We start from the raw sequence: 16,978 nt of genomic DNA, 5'->3' as shown, positions 1-16,978 counted from the left end.
GAAGATGATTAGACAAGCTACAAATAGTCTACAATATCAATGCCTCTGGAACAGCATTACTAATTAAGCCATTTAAAGCTTCATTGAGAGGGACACCTGGGTGGCTCAGTCAGCTGAGCCTCCGCTCTTGATTTCAGCTCAGGTCATGATCTCACGGGTTCATGAGTTCAAACCCCAAATCGGGCTCTGTACTGACAGTGTGGAGCCTGCTGGAGATTCTCTCCCTCTCCTTCACTGTCTGCCTCTCCCTCCCTCCCTCTCTCTCTCTCTCAAAATAAATGAATAAACTTTACCAAAAAAAAAAAAAGATGAAAGGGGGAGAATGCAGGTTAGAAAGGGCTAGCTAGCTTCAGACTACAGTGCAGATCTGGCAGTCTTAGCCAATACAAGGGGGAGCTCCAAAGCAAAGGTTACCCATTATAGGAGTTCCACATTGCACAGTCGTGGTAAGAGCCTGATACCGCCACCATACTCAGTTATCTTCTGGGAGCTACTGAGAAAGGGAGTGGCCTTGTCCCAAAAGCTGATGCAGAGTGATGTAAGCAAAATGGCAGAATAGGATGCCCAGACCATCCTTCCTCCCACAGAGACACCAACGGCAGTACAGGAATGAATTCTCTTTATGAGAAATCCAGAAACCAGTTAAAAGGCTTCTGTACCCCAGGCAAGCATGAAATCAGCTACATCAAAAGTGCTAGGAAATTTTGTGACCCTCTTACCCTAGTCCCGACTCCTGGTATATCTCCCTGGGTAGGGAAAGAGAAGGCTGGACTATACATTCAACATTCTGACTTTTCAAGGGGACTACCTGAGGGACTGGCTTCTGTCTTGCCTGCCTCTGAGCGCTGACAAGACCCAGCATACTTTAAATAGCTGGGGGCCCGCTGAGAACAAAAGAGAGCCAGGCCGCCTGCTGCTGCTTCTGAGAACCTGCGGTACAACAGACACAGGCTAAGACAGCCTGGCGGCCTCTCCCTCAAGGGGAAAGTGAACAGTGGAGCATGTGTCCAACATTCCAGCTTTTCAGGGGGCTGTCCAAGGGACCGGTTTTTGTCTCAGACCGTGGATGGGACCCAGCATACTCTAGATGCGTGAGAGCTGCTGAGAACAAAAAAGATCGGTGCAGCTGCTGCTGCTTCAGAGGGCCCATGGTACAGGAGAAAGACACTGATACAAGTTGACAGCCTCTTCCTTGGGAGAGGAGAAGAATGGAGTATGCGTCCAACATCCTGGCTTATTGAGGGGGCTACCCAAAGGATTGGTTTCTGTCTAGCACAGCTTGGGGCACTGACAGGACCTGACATACCCTAGATGCCTTAAGGGCCACTGGAAAATCAAAAGCCAGGCAGCATGCTGCTGTTTCAGAGGACTCACAGTACAGCAGACTCCAGAGTAAGCAAGAGATTATGAGGTTTTGAATGAAAGAAACAAGCAAATCCCCTTAATTCAAAATCTACGTGCACAAGTCTAGAGAAGACACATCCACAGAAAATGTTTGAGAGGCCCCCAGGATCTCTAGCTGGGCTGATTGGTGAAGGTCTTTCCCTGTACTAAGCCAGCCTGAGCCTGGGAGAGAGGGGTGGCTGTTTTTTCAAGTATCAACAGATAACCAACACAAAGTTACAAGGACATCAAGAAACAAGGGGAAATGGCCCAATCAAAGGGACAAAATAAATCTCCATAAATCAACTCTGAAGAAATGGAGGTACATGAATTACCTGACAAAGAATTCAAAATAACCATCATAAAACTGCACAGTGAGCTCAGGAAAAGTATGCATGAACAAAATGAGTGCAGCAAAGAGATAGAAAATATTAAAAAGAACCAACCAGAATTTTGGAGGTGAAGAATGCAATAACTGAGGAGAAGAAGAGAGAGAAAGGAAAAGAAAGCTTATTTAAGAAGTGATGGCTGAAAACTCCTCAAATTTGGGGGAGGAAATGGCATCCACATTCAAGAATCCTAATGGATACATTATAATCAAATTGTCAAAAGTCAAAGAGAATTTTGAAAGCAGCAAAATAAAAGTGACTCATCATACTCAAGGAAACCCTCATAAGACTATAAGCAGATTTTTTCTTCACCAGGAACCTTGCAGGTCAGAAGGGGTATATTTGAAGCACTATAAAAAACTGCCAGCCATAAATACTGTATCCATCAAAATTGTCCCATCAAAAATGAAGGAGAGGGGCAACTGGGTGGCTCAGTTGGTTAAGCGTCTGACTCTTGATTTCAGCTCAGGTCTCGATCTCAGGGTTGTGAGTTCAAGCCCCACATTGGGCTCCATTCTGGGCATGGAGGCTACTTAAAAAAAATAAAATGAAGAAGAGAAAAAGGCTTTCCCAGGTAAACAAAAGCTGTGGGAGTTCATCAGCATTAGACCAGCCTTATAAGAAATGCTAAAGAGGGACACCTGGGTGACCCAGTCATTTGGGCCTCTGACTTCGGGCTCGGCTTGGGTCAGGATCTCACAGTCTGTGAGTCTGAGTCCCGTGTTGGGCTCTGTGCTGACAGCTCAGAGCCTGGAGCCTGCTTCGGATTCTGTGTCTCCCTCTCTCCCTGCCCCTCCCCTGCTCGTGCTCTGTCTCTCTCTGTCTCAAAAATAAATAAAAACATTAAAAAAAAAACTTTAATAAAAAAATGCTAAAGAGAGTCCTTCAGGTTGAAATGAAAACACATCAAACAGCAACACAAAAACATATGAAAGTATAAAGCTCACTAGTGTAAGAGTAACTATATAAATAAGTACAGAATACTAAAATACTCTATAGTATATAAATCACTTTAAATTCTGGTGTAGAACTTAAAAGACAAAGTATAAAAAATAACTATAATTATAAAAACGTTATTGGATGCACAATATAAAAGATATAATTTCTAACATCTATAACATAAAGTAGAGGGGAGAGAAGTAGAAGTGTAGAATTTTTTTATGTGATTAAAATTGTTATCAGCTTAAAATAGATTGTTGTCACTATAAGATGTTTTAGGTAAGTCCCATGGTAACCAGACAGAAAATACCTATAGAAGGGACAAAAGAAAATAAGAAAGGAATCAAACCATGTCATGACCAAAAAACAAAAACAAACAAAACAAAAAACAACAAAACAATTAATGAAACACGAAGGAAGACAGCAAGCAACAAAACATAAGAGGGACAAAAGAACTACAAGATAAACAGTAAACAATGATGAAAATGGCAGTAGTAAGTCCTTCCCTATCAATAACCACTTTAAATGTAAATGGATTAAACTCCCCCAATCTAAAGACATGGAGTGGCTAAATGGATAAAAAGATCCAACTATATGTTGTCTTCCAAACTCACTTTATTTTGTATTTTTTTATTTTTTTATCTTAATTTCAGTGTAGTTAACATACAGTCTTATATTAGTTTCAGATGTACAATATAGCAATTCAACAATTCTATACAGGGGCACCTGGGTGGCTCGGTTGAGCATCAACTTCGGCTCAGGTCACGATCTTACAGTTCTTGGGTTCCGGCCCACCACGGAGCTCTGTGCTGACAGCTCAGAGCCTGGAGCCTGCTTTGGATCCTGTGTCTCTCTCACTCTCTGCCCCTCCCCTGCTTGCGCTCTCTCTCTCTCTCTCTCAAAAATAAAATAAACATAAAAAAAAGTAAACGATACTATACATTATACAGTGCTCATCATGATGAACAGTGTTAATCCTCCTCACTTATTTCACCCATCCTCTGAAACCCCTCTCCTCTGGTAACCATCAGTTTGTTCTCTATAGTTAAGAGTCTGTTTTTTGGCTTGTCTCTTTTTTTTCTTTGCTCACTTGTTTTGTTTCTTATATTCCATATATGAGTGAAATCATGTGGTGTTTCTCCTTCTTGGACTGACTTATTTCACTTAATATTATATACTCTAGATCCATCCGTGTTGTTGCAAATAGCAAGATTTCATTAATTTTTATGGCTGAGTAATGTTAATTATTGATAGATATGTACTTATTGCCATTCTGTTCCTTGTTTTATGGTTGTTTTTGTAGTTATTCTCTATTCTTCTCTTGCTCATTTCTGTCATAGTTTGCTGGATTTCTTTAGTGATAATCTTGGATTCCTTTCTCTTTATGTTTTGGCATATCTGTTACTGGTTTTTGACTTGTGGTTACCATTAGGTTTGTATATAACATCTTATGCTTATAGAAGTCTGTATTAAGTTGATGGTCACTTAAATTTGAACCCATGCTTTACTCCTCTCCACCCCACATTTTAGGTATGTGGTGTCATACTTTACATCTTTTTATAGACATAATTAATTTTACTGCTTTTGTGCATCCTAATTTTATTATTCCTGCTTATGGCCTTTCCTTTCCACTCGAACAGTTACCTTTAACATTTCTTGTATGACTGATTTGGTGGTCATGAATTCCTTTACCCTTGTCTGGGAAACTCTTTATCTCTCCTTCTATTCCAAATGATACCCTTGCTGAACAGAGTATTCTTGGCTGCAGGTTTTTGTTGTTGTTTCAGCACTTTGAATATATTATGTCAGTCCCTTCTGGCTTACAAGATTTCTGCTAAAAAATCAAATTGATAGCCTTACAGCGTTTCCCTTTATGTAACTGTTTTCTTTTCTCTTGCTGCTTTTAAAATTCTGTCTTTCCTACCTTATGACCCAGCAATAGCACTGCTAGGAATTTATCCAAGGGATACAGGAGTACTGATGCATAGGGGCACTTGTACCCCAATGTTTATAGCAGCACTCTCAACAAGAGCCAAATTATGGAAAGAGCCTAAATGTCCATCAACTGATGAATGGATAAAGAAATTGTGGTTTATATACACAATGGAATACTACGTGGCAATGAGAAAGAATGAAATATGGCCTTTTGTAGCAACGTGGATGGAACTGGAGAGTGTGATGCTAAGTGAAATAAGCCATACAGAGAAAGACAGATACCATATGGTTTCACTCTTATGTGGATCCTGAGAAACGTAACAGAAACCCATGGGGGAGGGGAAGGAAAAAAAAAAAAAGAGGTTAGAGTGGGAGAGAGCCAAAGCATAAGAGACTGTTAAAAACTGAGAACAAACTGAGGGTTGATGGGGGGTGGGAGGGAGGGGAGGGTGGGTGATGGGTATTGAGGAGGGCACCTTTTGGGATGAGCACTGGGTGTTGTATGGAAACCAATTTGACAATAAATTTCATATATTAAAAAAATAAAATAAAATAAAATAAAATAAAATAAAATAAAATAAAATAAAATAAAATTCTGTCTTTATCACTACTTTGTGCTGTTTAAATTACTATATGTCTTGGTGTGGACCTCCTTGGGTTGATTTTCTTGGGGGTTCTCTGTGCCCCTGGACCTGATTTCTGTTTCCTTCCCAAGATTTGGGAAGTTTTCAGCTATTACTTCTTCAAATACATTTTTGCCCCCTTTTTTCTCTCCTCTCCTGCCATCCCTATAATGCATATGTTATGATGCTTTATGGTGTTGCTGAGTCTATTTTCATTTTTTATTATTTTGTTTTTCTCTCCTGTTCAGTGTGATTGTTTTCCATTATTCCTTCCTCTAGGTCCCTTATCTGTTCCTCTGCTTCCTCTAGTCTACTATTTATTACCTCTTGTGTATTTTTAATTTCAGTTTTCGAGTTCTTTATCTATAATTGGTCCTTTTTTGTTTTCTGTCTCTTTGTTGAGGGTCTCACTGAGGTCCTCCGCTCTTTTCTCAAGTCCAATGAGTATCTTTATAACCCTTACTTTAAATTTTTATCTCCATTTTGTTTAGTTTCTTGCTTGATTTTGCCCTGTTCTTTCATTTGGGACATATTCTTCTGTCTCCTCATTTTGTCTAACTCTCTGTGTCTTTTTCTGTGTTAGGAAAGTCAGCTATATCTCCCACTTTTGAAAATAGTGGCCTTATGAAAAAGAGGTCCTGGAATGCCCTGCATTGCAATGTCTGCTGTTCATCAGAACTTGGTACTTCAAGGGTGTCTCCTACGTGTGTTACCTGTGCCCTGCTATTGTGACTTAGCCTCTTTTGTTTCCAATTCATTGATCTGCAATGGCTCTCTTTGCCTATTGTGGGCAGGGTTTGGTCTCTGTGTTTTTAGTGGGCCAGTCTAGGGCCACTTTAGGCTTGAGTTTAGAAGGCATTTACTAGAGATGCAGTAGCACCAAAGTGCTGGGGACTTTCCCTGTATTATCCCCTGAGAAGCTTTTGTTGGTGGGTGCAGACTGCAGTCAGACCAGATTTCCTTCCCCAGGCCACCGTTGGGGCTATAGTCAGACTGGTGCATGTGGTTATCTTCCCCTTCCTTCAGGGTAGGAGTCACTTTGGAGTGGTGCTGGTCTCTATTGGGACTGCCCACACCCAACCAGATTTGTAGCACCAGTTTGGTTAGACTGCAGCCAAGGACCTATTGGAGAGGGAAGGTCTGCAATTGAACCTGGGAGTGGGGTGCACAGTGTTAGCAAGGTTTGTGCAGGTCTGCTTTGAGAGAGGACCTGAAGCCAAGACCTAGCTGGAGGGGTCAGGTCCACAGAGGAACACAGGGTGGGGCATGCTGTTAGCGAGTTAGGTAGTGAATGTTGGTGCTACACTGGTTCCTGGGGTTGTCTGCTTGTTTAGGCCGGGGTAAAGGAGGGAAATGGTGCCCATCAGCTCCTTTGTGTCTGGAGAAGTCTCCCAATGATCCCTGACCCTCCAAAACTCGCTCTGAGATTATTCAACAATTCGCTTTCACATATACCCCAGGCATTTTTCAAACCATTGCTTCTATGCTGTATCTCTGTGGGCTGTCATTGTGCTGTCTCTTTAAGAGTGGAGACTCAATTTCCTCTCACCTTCCCAGCTCTCCCAGAGCTGAACCCACTGATTTTCAAATTTCCAGGTGTTAAGCCCCACTGATTGCAAGAACTTGTGGCATTATTCCCCTCTGGTTTTCACGTGGGTTCCCTGTGCCTGGGGTGCTTGGTGTGAGGGTCTGCTCTTTCTCTCCACACCAGTGGTGGCCCTCCCTCAGATGGTCCATGGATCTGTTTAGCTCCCAACTGCATCTCTAGACCCTTCCTACCCTCTTCAATGTGGCCTTTTCTCTACATTTAGCTCTGGAGAGTCTATTCTTCCAGTTTTGGGGTCATTTTCTGGAATATTTACATTGATGTGGGTGTTATCTAGTTGTGTCTATGGAACGAAGTAAGCTTAGGGTCTGCCTACTTTCCCATCTTCCCCAGAAGACTCTACCAGACTCCCTTTAGATTTAAGGATACACATAACCTGAAAATGAAAGAATGGAAAAAGATATTCCATACGTATGGTAGCCAAAAGAGAGTAGAGGTGACTATACTTGTATCAAAGAAAGTAAACTTGAAGTCAAAAACTGTCACAAAAAACAAAGAACATTACATAATATTCAAAGGGTCAACTCACCAGGAAGATATAACAATTATACATATGAATGCATCTAAATCAGAACACCTAATTATGTGAAGCTAACATTGACAGAACTGAAGGGAGAAATTGATGGCAGTTTGAAAAATGGTAGATTTTAGTGCCTCCCTTTCAGTAATGGATGGAATATCCAGACAGAAAACAAGGAAACAGAGGACTTGAGCAACACCATACACCAAGTGGGCTTAACACGCACATACAGAACATTCCAACAAACAGCAGCAGAATGTCTGTTCTGCACAGGGAACATTCTTCAGGATAGATCACATGTTAGGGCAACAAAACAAGTCTCAACAATCTTAAGAATACTGAAATGATAGGAAGTATCTTTTCTGACCACAGTGGAATGACAGTATAAGTCAACAGCAGAAGGAAAACTGGAAAATTATCAAAGATATGGAAATTAAACAGCACACTCCCAAGCAATCGACAGATCAAAGAAAAGGTCAAAAGGGAAATCAGAAATATCTTGAGAAAGATGAAAACTAAACTACTACATACCAAAATTTATGGGATGCAGCAAACGCAATACTAACAGGGAATATTATAGTAGTAAACACTTACATTAAAAAAGAAAAAAATAAGGTCACCTGGGTGGTTCAGTTGGTTAAGCGCCTGACTCTTGGTTTTGGCTCAGGTCATGATCTCATGGTTTGTGGATTCAAGCCATACATCAGGCTGCATGCTGACCACACAGAGCCTGCTTGGTATTCGCTCTCTCTCTCTCTCTCTCTCTCTCTCTCTCTCTCTGCCCTTCCCCCACTTGCTCTCTCTGTCCCTCTCTCTCAAGATAAATAAATAAACTTAAAAAATATATATGTCAAATAAACCACCTAACACTACAACTCAAGGAATTTGAGAAGGAAGAACAAACTAAGCCCAAACTAAGCAGAATTAAGGAAATAATAAAGGTTAGAGTAAAAAATAAACAAAATAGATAATAGAAAAATGGTAGAAAATTATCCATTAAACTAAGTTAATTTTTTGAAAAATAAACAAAAATGACAAACCTTTAGCTATATGAAGAAAAAAAGAGAGAAGACCCAAATAAATAAAATTAAAAAATAAAGACAAGACATTCCAACAAAGTGGCTACCCTAGAAGAAATGGATAAATTCCTGGAACATACAACCTAACAACACTGGGTCATGAAGAAACAAAATCTGAACAGACCAATAATGAGTAAGAAGGTTGAATCAGTAACCTAAAACCTTCTAACAAAGAAAAGCCCAAGACCAGATGGCTTCACTTGTGAATTCTACCAAATATTTAAAGAATTAATGCCAATCCTTCTCAAACTCTTCCAAAAAATTGTAGAGGAGGGAACATTTCCAAACTTATGAGGCCAGCATTACCCTATATCAAAGCCAAATAAGAACAGTACAATTTAAGAAAATTATAGGCCAATATCCCTCATGAACATGCATGCAAAAATCCTCAACAAAATACTAGCAAACAAAATTTAACAGCGCATTAAAAAGACCATACACCATTATCAAATGGGATTTATCCCTGGGATGCAAGGATGATTCAACATACACAAATCAATTAATGAGATACATCACATTAACAAAATGAAGGATAAAAATCATGTGATCACATCAATAGAAGCAGAAAAAGCATTTAACAACATTCAGCATCCTTTCTTGATAAAACTCAACCGATTAGGTATAGAAGCAATGTACCTCAACATAATAATGGCCATATATGACAGGCACACAGCTAACATCATACTCGACATAGAAAACTAAACGTTTTTCCTCTAAGATTGGGAACCAAACAAGGATGCCCACTCTCACCCCCTCTATTCAATAGAATGCTGAGAGTTCCTGCCAAAGTAAGATTATTTCTGTTCACAGATGACATGATTTCATATGTAGAAAACACACACACACACACACACACATACACACACACACACATAAACCTATTAGAACTAATAAATGAGTTCTGTAAAGTAGCAGGATACAAAATAAACATGCAAATATCAGTTGCATATCTATACAGTTGGAACAAACTATATGCAAAAGGTATTAAGAAAAGCATTCCATTGATAATAGCATCAAAAAGAATAAAATACATAGTAATAGATTTAACATAGGAATAGAAAGAGTACAAAGCTGAAAACTACAAAACATTGATAAAAGAAATTGAAGAAGACACATAAAAATGGAAAGATATTTTGAGTAAATTTTAAAAAAGATATTTTGAGTTAATAGATTGGAAGAATTAATATTGTCATAAGGCCATACTACCCCAACCCACTTATAGAGCCAATGAAATTCCTATCAAAATTCCAATGACATTTTTTTACAGAAACAAAAGTAAAACAATTCTAAAATTCATATGGAACTACAAAGGACTCCAAATAAGCAAAAGCAATCTTGAGAAGTAAGAACAAATCTGGAGGTTTCACACTTACTAATTTCAAAATATATTACAAAGCTACATTAATCAAAACTGTATGATACTGTCATTTAAAACAGACACATATCAATGGAACAGAATCAAGAGCCCAGAAATAAATTCTCGCATATATGGTCAACTTATATTTGATAAAGGAACAAAGAGAGAGCCTGGGTGGCTCAGTCAGTTGAGTGTCCAACTTTGGCTCAGATCATGATCTCATGGTTCATGAGGGTTTTTTTTAATTTTTAAAAAAATTTTTTATTTAATGTTTATTTCTTTTTAAAGGAGAGAGAGACAGAGTGTGAGTGTTGGGGGGGGGCAGAGAGAGAGGGAGACACAGAATCTGAAGCAGGCTCCAGGCTCTGAGCTGTCAGCACAGAGCCCAATGCGGGGCTCAAACCCACAAACCGCGAGATCATGGCCTGAGCCAAAATCAGACGCTCAACCGACTGAGCCACCCAGGCGCCCCATGGTTGATGAGTTTAAACACTGCGTTGGGTTCTGTACTGACAGCACAGGGCCCGCTTCAGATCCTCTGTCCTCTTCTGTCTCTGCAGCTTCCCTACTCATGCTCTCTCTCTCTCTCTCTCTTAAAAATAAATAAACATTTTTTAAAAAGGAGCAAAGAATTTACAATGAGGAAATGATCGTCTCTTCAATAAATGGTGCTGGGAAAACTGGATATCCACATGCAAAAGAATGAAACTAGACCCTTATGTTACATCATGCACAGTAATCAACTCAAAATGAATTAAGACCTGAAACTAAAACACCTGGAAAAAGCCACAAGGGGGAATCTTCATGACATTGATCTTAGAAATGATTTCCTGGAAATGATATCAGAAGTACAGGCAACAAAAGCAAAAATACAAGTGGGACTATATCAAGCTAAAAATCTTCTGCAGGTAAGGGCGCTGGGTGGCTCAGTCAGTTGAGCGTCAGACTTTGGCTCAGGTCATGATCTCACAGTTCATGAGTTCGAGCCCCATGTTGGACTCTGTGCTGACAGCTGAGAGCCTGGAGCCTGCTTCGGATTCTGTGTCTCCCTCTCTCTCTGCACCTCCCCCACTCACACTCTGTCTGTCTGTCTGTCTCTCTCTCTCTTAAAAATAAATAAACATTAAAAAAAAAAAAAAAGGACTGCTTTAAGGACAGTTCAATTTAAAAATCTTCTGCAGAGCAAAGGAAACAATGGACAGCATGAAAAGTCAGCCTATAGAATAAAAAGAAGTATTTGCAAACCATATCTCTGACAAGGAGTTAATATCCAAAATATATGAGTAACGGGGCACCTGGGTGGCTCAGTCGGTTGAGCGTCCGACTTCAGCTCAGGTCATGATCTCACAGTTTGTGGGTTTGAGCCCCACGTAGGGCTCTGTGCCGACGGCTCAGAGCCTGGAGCCTGCTTCGGATTCCGTGTCTCCCTCTCTGCTTCTCCCTCGATCATGCTCTGCCTCTCTCTGTCTCTCAAAAGTAAATAAAAGTTAAAAAATTAAAAAAATATATATATATATATGTAACTCATACAACCCATGAGCAAAAAAACAAATAATCTGAATTTAAAATAGGTGAAGGACTCAAATAGGCATTTCTCCAGAGAAGACTTACAAATGGCTAACAGGTACATGACAAGACGTTCAACATCACTAATCATTAGGGAAATGTAAATGAAAACCACAGTGAGCTATCACCTCACACCTATTAGAATGGCCATTATAAAAAAAATAACAAAAAATAATAAAAGTTGGTGAGGATGTAGAGTAATTGGAACCCCTGTGCACTGTTGATAGAAATGTGAAACAGAGTAGCCACTATGGAAAGTGGTATGGCGATTCCTCAAAAACCTAAAAATAGAATTACATATGATCCAGCAATTCTACTTCTGGGTATTTATTTAAAAACCTGAAGTCACAAAAATAAATACAATTAAAATTAAAAAACTGAAATCAGGATCTCAAAGAGATATCTGCACTCCTATCTTCACTGCGGCGTGATTCACAATAACCAAGAGATGGAAACAACCTAAATGTCCTTCAACAAATGAATGGATAAAGAAAAACGTGGTACATACATACAATGGAACATTATTCAACCACAAAAATGAAGGAAATACTGTCATATGCTACAAAATGGATGAACCTCGAGGACGTTATGCTGCAGAATTAAGCCAGTCACAGAAGGACAAATACTGCATGACTCCACTTATATGAGGTATCTAAAGTAGTCAAACTCACTGAAGCAGAAAGTAGAATGGTGGTTTCCAAGGGCTGAGGGGAGGTATAAGTGGGGACTGCTGTCCAATGGGTATGAAGTGTCAGTCACGTAAGATGAAAAAGTTCTAGGTATCTGCTGTACAACATGTACTTATAGTTAAACAACGCTGTACTTTGCACTTAAATATTTGTTTAGAGAGTAAATCTCGTGTTACATTTTTATTTTTTTACCACATACACCAAAAGAAGGCTGAGGCGGAGCCTCATAGCCTGAAAGCATGAACAGTGGAGACTCCCAGTTAACCGCATTCCATGAAGTAAATGATAAGTTTCTTCTTGGATGGATACCAGAGTGGCATACCTCCATGGCTCTTGTACCTTGTCCTACTCAACATTTTTAGTAGCAGTGACTGAGATGAAGACATAGAATGATAGATACTTACATCTGCAGCTGACAATGTGAAGATAGCCCTAATGATAGGCAACAAAATAGCATTTGAAAACTATTTTGATGGCTGGAACAATCCTGGATTGAATCCTACAAGATGAAATCCTACAAGGATTAATGAAAAATCTTCCATTTAGGTTCATGATAACCCATTATATAAATACTAATGATGGAAATATTCTTCTATTCATATTCAAGGATCTGAAAGTTTTGTATGACTACCAGACCAAAAATGATACAAGGATTTGTGCTATGGCTACTTACAAAGTTGGAAAAGACTGTGGCCACATTAATAAAAGTATAGTGTTTAGAACAAGGGAGATTATATCCCATTCAAAGCAGGTATTGTCTTATGGGCATCAGTATTTAAGAAGGACACTGGCAAATTAGACAACATTCAGAGGAAGGTGACCAAGCTTTGGAGGTCAGAGAACTATGTAATATTGGAGTACCTGGGTGGCTCAGTTGGTTCAGCGACTCTTGATCTCAGCTCAGGTCTTGATCCCTGCATCATGAGTTCAAGCCCCATACTGGGCTCTGCACTGGGTGTGAAGCCTACTTTAAAAAACAAAAACAGGGACACCTGGGTGGCTCAGTCGGTTAAGCGTCCGACTTCGGCTCAGGTCATGATCTCGCGGTCCGTGAGTTCAAGCCCCATACTGGGCTCTGCACTGGGCGTGAAGCCTACTTTAAAAAACAAAAACAAAAACACAACAAAAACTATGTAAGATTAAGGAGAGATGAAGGAATATGGTACATTCGTTATAAGCTACCTTAGCACCCTGTAGTTTTCCAGTGAGGAATGTATATAAGACTATAAAATAAATAATTTTTTAGTTGTACAGATGTTTTCCAATTTAACTTTTTATAAATTAAGATGATTATAGATTCACAGGAAGTTGTAAAGATAGTACAGAGAGGTCCCATGAGCCCTTTACCCAGTTTTCCCCAGTGATTACATCTGTCATAATTGTAGCACAATACCAAAACTCAGGAAATTGACATTGGTACAGTGTGCACATATAGTTTGTGTCATGTTGTTACGTGTGTAGATTTGGCCAATCCCCACCCACCAACACAGGTTTATTAGTCTTTTCAAAAAAATAGCTTTTGGTTCGCTATTTTTGTCTTTTTTTTTTTTCTGTTTTCAACTTCATTGATTTCTGCCCTTATCTTTATTAATTCCTTTGTTCTACTTGCTTTGAGTGTATTTTGTTCTTCTTCTAGTATCTTGAGCTGAGAGCTTAGATTATTGATTTGAGACTTTTCCTGTTTTCTATTGTAGGCATTTAAAGCTACAGATTTCCCTCTCAGCGCTGGGTTAGTTATGTCCACCAATTTTGAGTATGTTTTTGCTTCTGTTTTCATTTAGTTCAAGATATTTTTAAAAATTTCACTCAAAGCTTCCTCTTTGACACATGGAATATTTGGAAATGTTTTGCTTCATTTCCAAATGTTTGAAAATTTTCCTACTATCTTTCAGGTATTAAATTCTACTTTGATTACCTTGTGGTCAGAGAACACACTGTAGGATTTCAATTCTTTTAAATTTGTTGAGTTTTGTTTTATGGCCCAGGACATGCTCTATCTTGGTATATGTTCCACAGGCACTTGAAAAGAATGTGTCTTCTCCTTCTGTGAGGTGGCATGTTCTATAAATGGTGAATAGATCTTGTTATTTGATGTTATTTGATATTGTTACATCCTTCTATATCCTTGCTGATCTTCTGTCCAGCTGTTCATTAATTGTTGAGAAAGGAGTGTTGAAGTCTCCAACTATGATTGTGGATTTGTCTATTTCTCCTTTCAGGTCTCTCAGTTTTTGATTCGCATCAAATATATCTGTGTGTACACATTTAGGTATGCTATGTTTTCTAGGTGTATTGACCCTTTATGTGATATTGCTCTCAGTCCCTGGTAATTTTCTTTTCTCTACAGTCTATTTTATCTGATATCAATATAGCCACTCTTCCTTTCTTTTGATTACTATTTGAATTACATAGCTTTCCCATTTTTTTTTTTTACTTTCAACCTACCCATATCATATTTGAAGTGTATTTCTTATAGACAACGTATAATTGAGTCTTGTCTTTTTTATCCATTCTGCCACTCTCTGTCTTGTGGTTGGTGTATTTAGGCCATTTAAATTTTGAATTTTTTAAATGTAACTATTGATGTGAAAAAGCTAAAATCTGTCTTTTTATTTTTTGTTTTCTGTTTATTTTCTGCATTTCATTTCTCTGTTTTCTTTGTCCTGCCTTCTTCTGGGTTACTAGAATGTTTTTACAATTGCATTTTGATTTGTCAGCAGTGTTTTTGAATGTATGTCCTTGTATAATTTTCTTATTAGTCCTTCTAGGTAATACCAAAGTATATGTAAGCATATGTTTATTTTATAGATAGATGATATAGATATAGATAGATACAGATATAGATATAGATATAGATATAGATATAGATATAGATATAGATATAGATAGATATATAGATAGATATTATCACAGTCTACAAGTGTCATCATTTTACCAGTTTGAGTGAAGTATAGAAACCTTATCTTTTGTGTCCCTTTACCCTCCCCAGTTTATAATTGTCTTAAATATTTCCTTTACAGGTGTGCCTGGGTGGCTCAGTCAGTTAAGCATCCGACTTCAACTCAGGTCATGATCTTGCGGTTCGCGAGTTCGAACCCTGCATCAGGCTCTCGGCTGTTAGTGGGGAACCGCTTCGGATCCTCTGTCCGACCCCCTCTCTGCTGCTCCCCTGCTTGTGCTCTCTCTCTCTCAAAAATAAATATTTAAAAATATATATTTCCTTTACATACATTTAGAACCATATAAGACAATGTTACATTGTTGTTTCAACCATCAAACATAATGTCTAGAACTCAAAAGAAGAAGGAAGTCTATCGTATTTAGTCACATTTTTTGCTCTTTGTCTTTCTTTCTTCCTGATGTTGCAAGATCCCTTCTTTTATCATTCGCTTTCTGTTTAGGGAAATACCTTTAGCCATTCTTTAAGGCTGGTCTGCTGGCAACTAATTATCTTGGTTTTCCTTCATCTGAGAGTGTCTTGTTTTTCCCCTTAATTCCTAAAGTATATTTTCAGTGCATATAGAATTCAGGGGTGACAGTTCTTTTCCTTCAGCACTTAAAAATGCTATTCCACTACTTTCTGGCCTCCATGGCTTCTAATGAAAAATCCACTGTAATTATAATAGTTTTTTGCCCTATAGATAATGTGTCATTTTTCTCTAGCTGGTTTCGAGAATTTTTCTTTGTCTTGGGGCGCCTGGGTGAACGGAGAAATTGATGGCAGTTTGAAAATTGGTAGATTTTAGTGCCTCCCTTTCAGTAATGGATGGAATATCCAGACAGAAAACAAGGAAACAGAGGACTTGAGCAACACCATACACCAAGTGGGCTTAACACGCACATACAGAACATTCCAACAAACAGCAGCAGAATGTCTGTTCTGCACAGGGAACATTCTTCAGGATAGATCACATGTTAGGGCAACAAAACAAGTCTCAACAATCTTAAGAATACTGAAATGATAGGAAGTATCTTTTCTGACCACAGTGGAATGACAGTATAAGTCAACAGCAGAAGGAAAACTGGAAAATTATCAAAGATATGGAAATTAAACAGCACACTCCCAAGCAATCGACAGATCAAAGAAAAAGTCAAAAGGGAAATCAGAAATATCTTGAGAAAGATGAAAACTAAACTACTACATACCAAAATTTATGGGATGCAGCAAACGCAATACTAACAGGGAATATTACAGTGGTAAACACTTACATTAAAAAAGAAAAAAATACAGGGGCACCTGAGTGGCTCAATCAGTTAAGCATCTGACTTTGACTCAGGTCATGATCTCACGGTTTGTGAGTTCAAGCCCCGTGTCAGGCTCTGTGCTGACAGCTCAGAGCCTGGAGCCTGCTTCGAATTCTGTGTCTCTCCCTCTCTCTGCCCCTCCCCTGCTTGTGCTCTGTTTCTCTCAAAAAGAAGAAAGAAAAAAGAAAAAAAAAATAGGGGCACCTGGGTGGCTCAGTTGGTTCAACGTCTCACCCTTGGTTTTGGTTCAGGACATGATCTCATGGTTTGTGGGTTCAAGCTGTGCATCAGGCTTCATGCTGACAGCACAGAGCCTGCTTGGGATTCTCTCTCTCTCCCTCTCTGTCTCTGCTCCTTCCCCCCTTGCTCTCTCTCTCAAACGAATAAATAAACAAACTTTAAAAAAAAGAATTTTTCTTTGTCTTTAGTTTTCAGAAGATTTACTATGACATGTCTTGGTGTAGATTTCTTGAGATTTATCCTGTTTGATGAGATTCATTCAGCTTCTGAATCTGTAGGTCTTTTGCCTAATTTGAGAAATTTTTCACCCTTCTTTCTTTGAACACATGTCCCCTCACCTTTTGGAACTCTGATGACAAGAGTTAGATATTTTGTTATAGTCCTATGTATCCCTGAGAATCTATTCA

At 38.9% G+C, this 16,978-nt stretch overlaps 2 long non-coding RNA genes across 2 annotated transcripts in view; one reads left to right on the top strand and one right to left on the bottom strand.

The window, feature by feature from the left end:
- The window catches only part of LOC145714220 (uncharacterized), a 31,235-nt gene extending 23,076 nt beyond the window's left edge, over positions 1 to 8,159 (bottom strand). Inside the window, exon 1 of the long non-coding RNA XR_014136810.1 lies at positions 8,016 to 8,159. This is a non-coding gene — a long non-coding RNA (uncharacterized LOC145714220). The remainder of the gene's footprint in view (positions 1 to 8,015) is intronic.
- The window catches only part of LOC145714219 (uncharacterized), a 189,379-nt gene that overhangs the window by 155,082 nt on the left and 17,319 nt on the right, over positions 1 to 16,978 (top strand). The window lies entirely within an intron of this gene.

The sequence above is a fragment of the Panthera onca genome, chromosome X, assembly GCF_046562875.1.
Source record: "Panthera onca isolate mPanOnc1 chromosome X, mPanOnc1 haplotype 2, whole genome shotgun sequence".
In the NCBI taxonomy this organism is placed as follows: Eukaryota; Metazoa; Chordata; class Mammalia; order Carnivora; family Felidae; genus Panthera; species Panthera onca.
The sequence above is the reverse complement of the archived record's forward strand: the minus strand, read 5'-3'. Positions and strand labels throughout refer to the sequence as shown.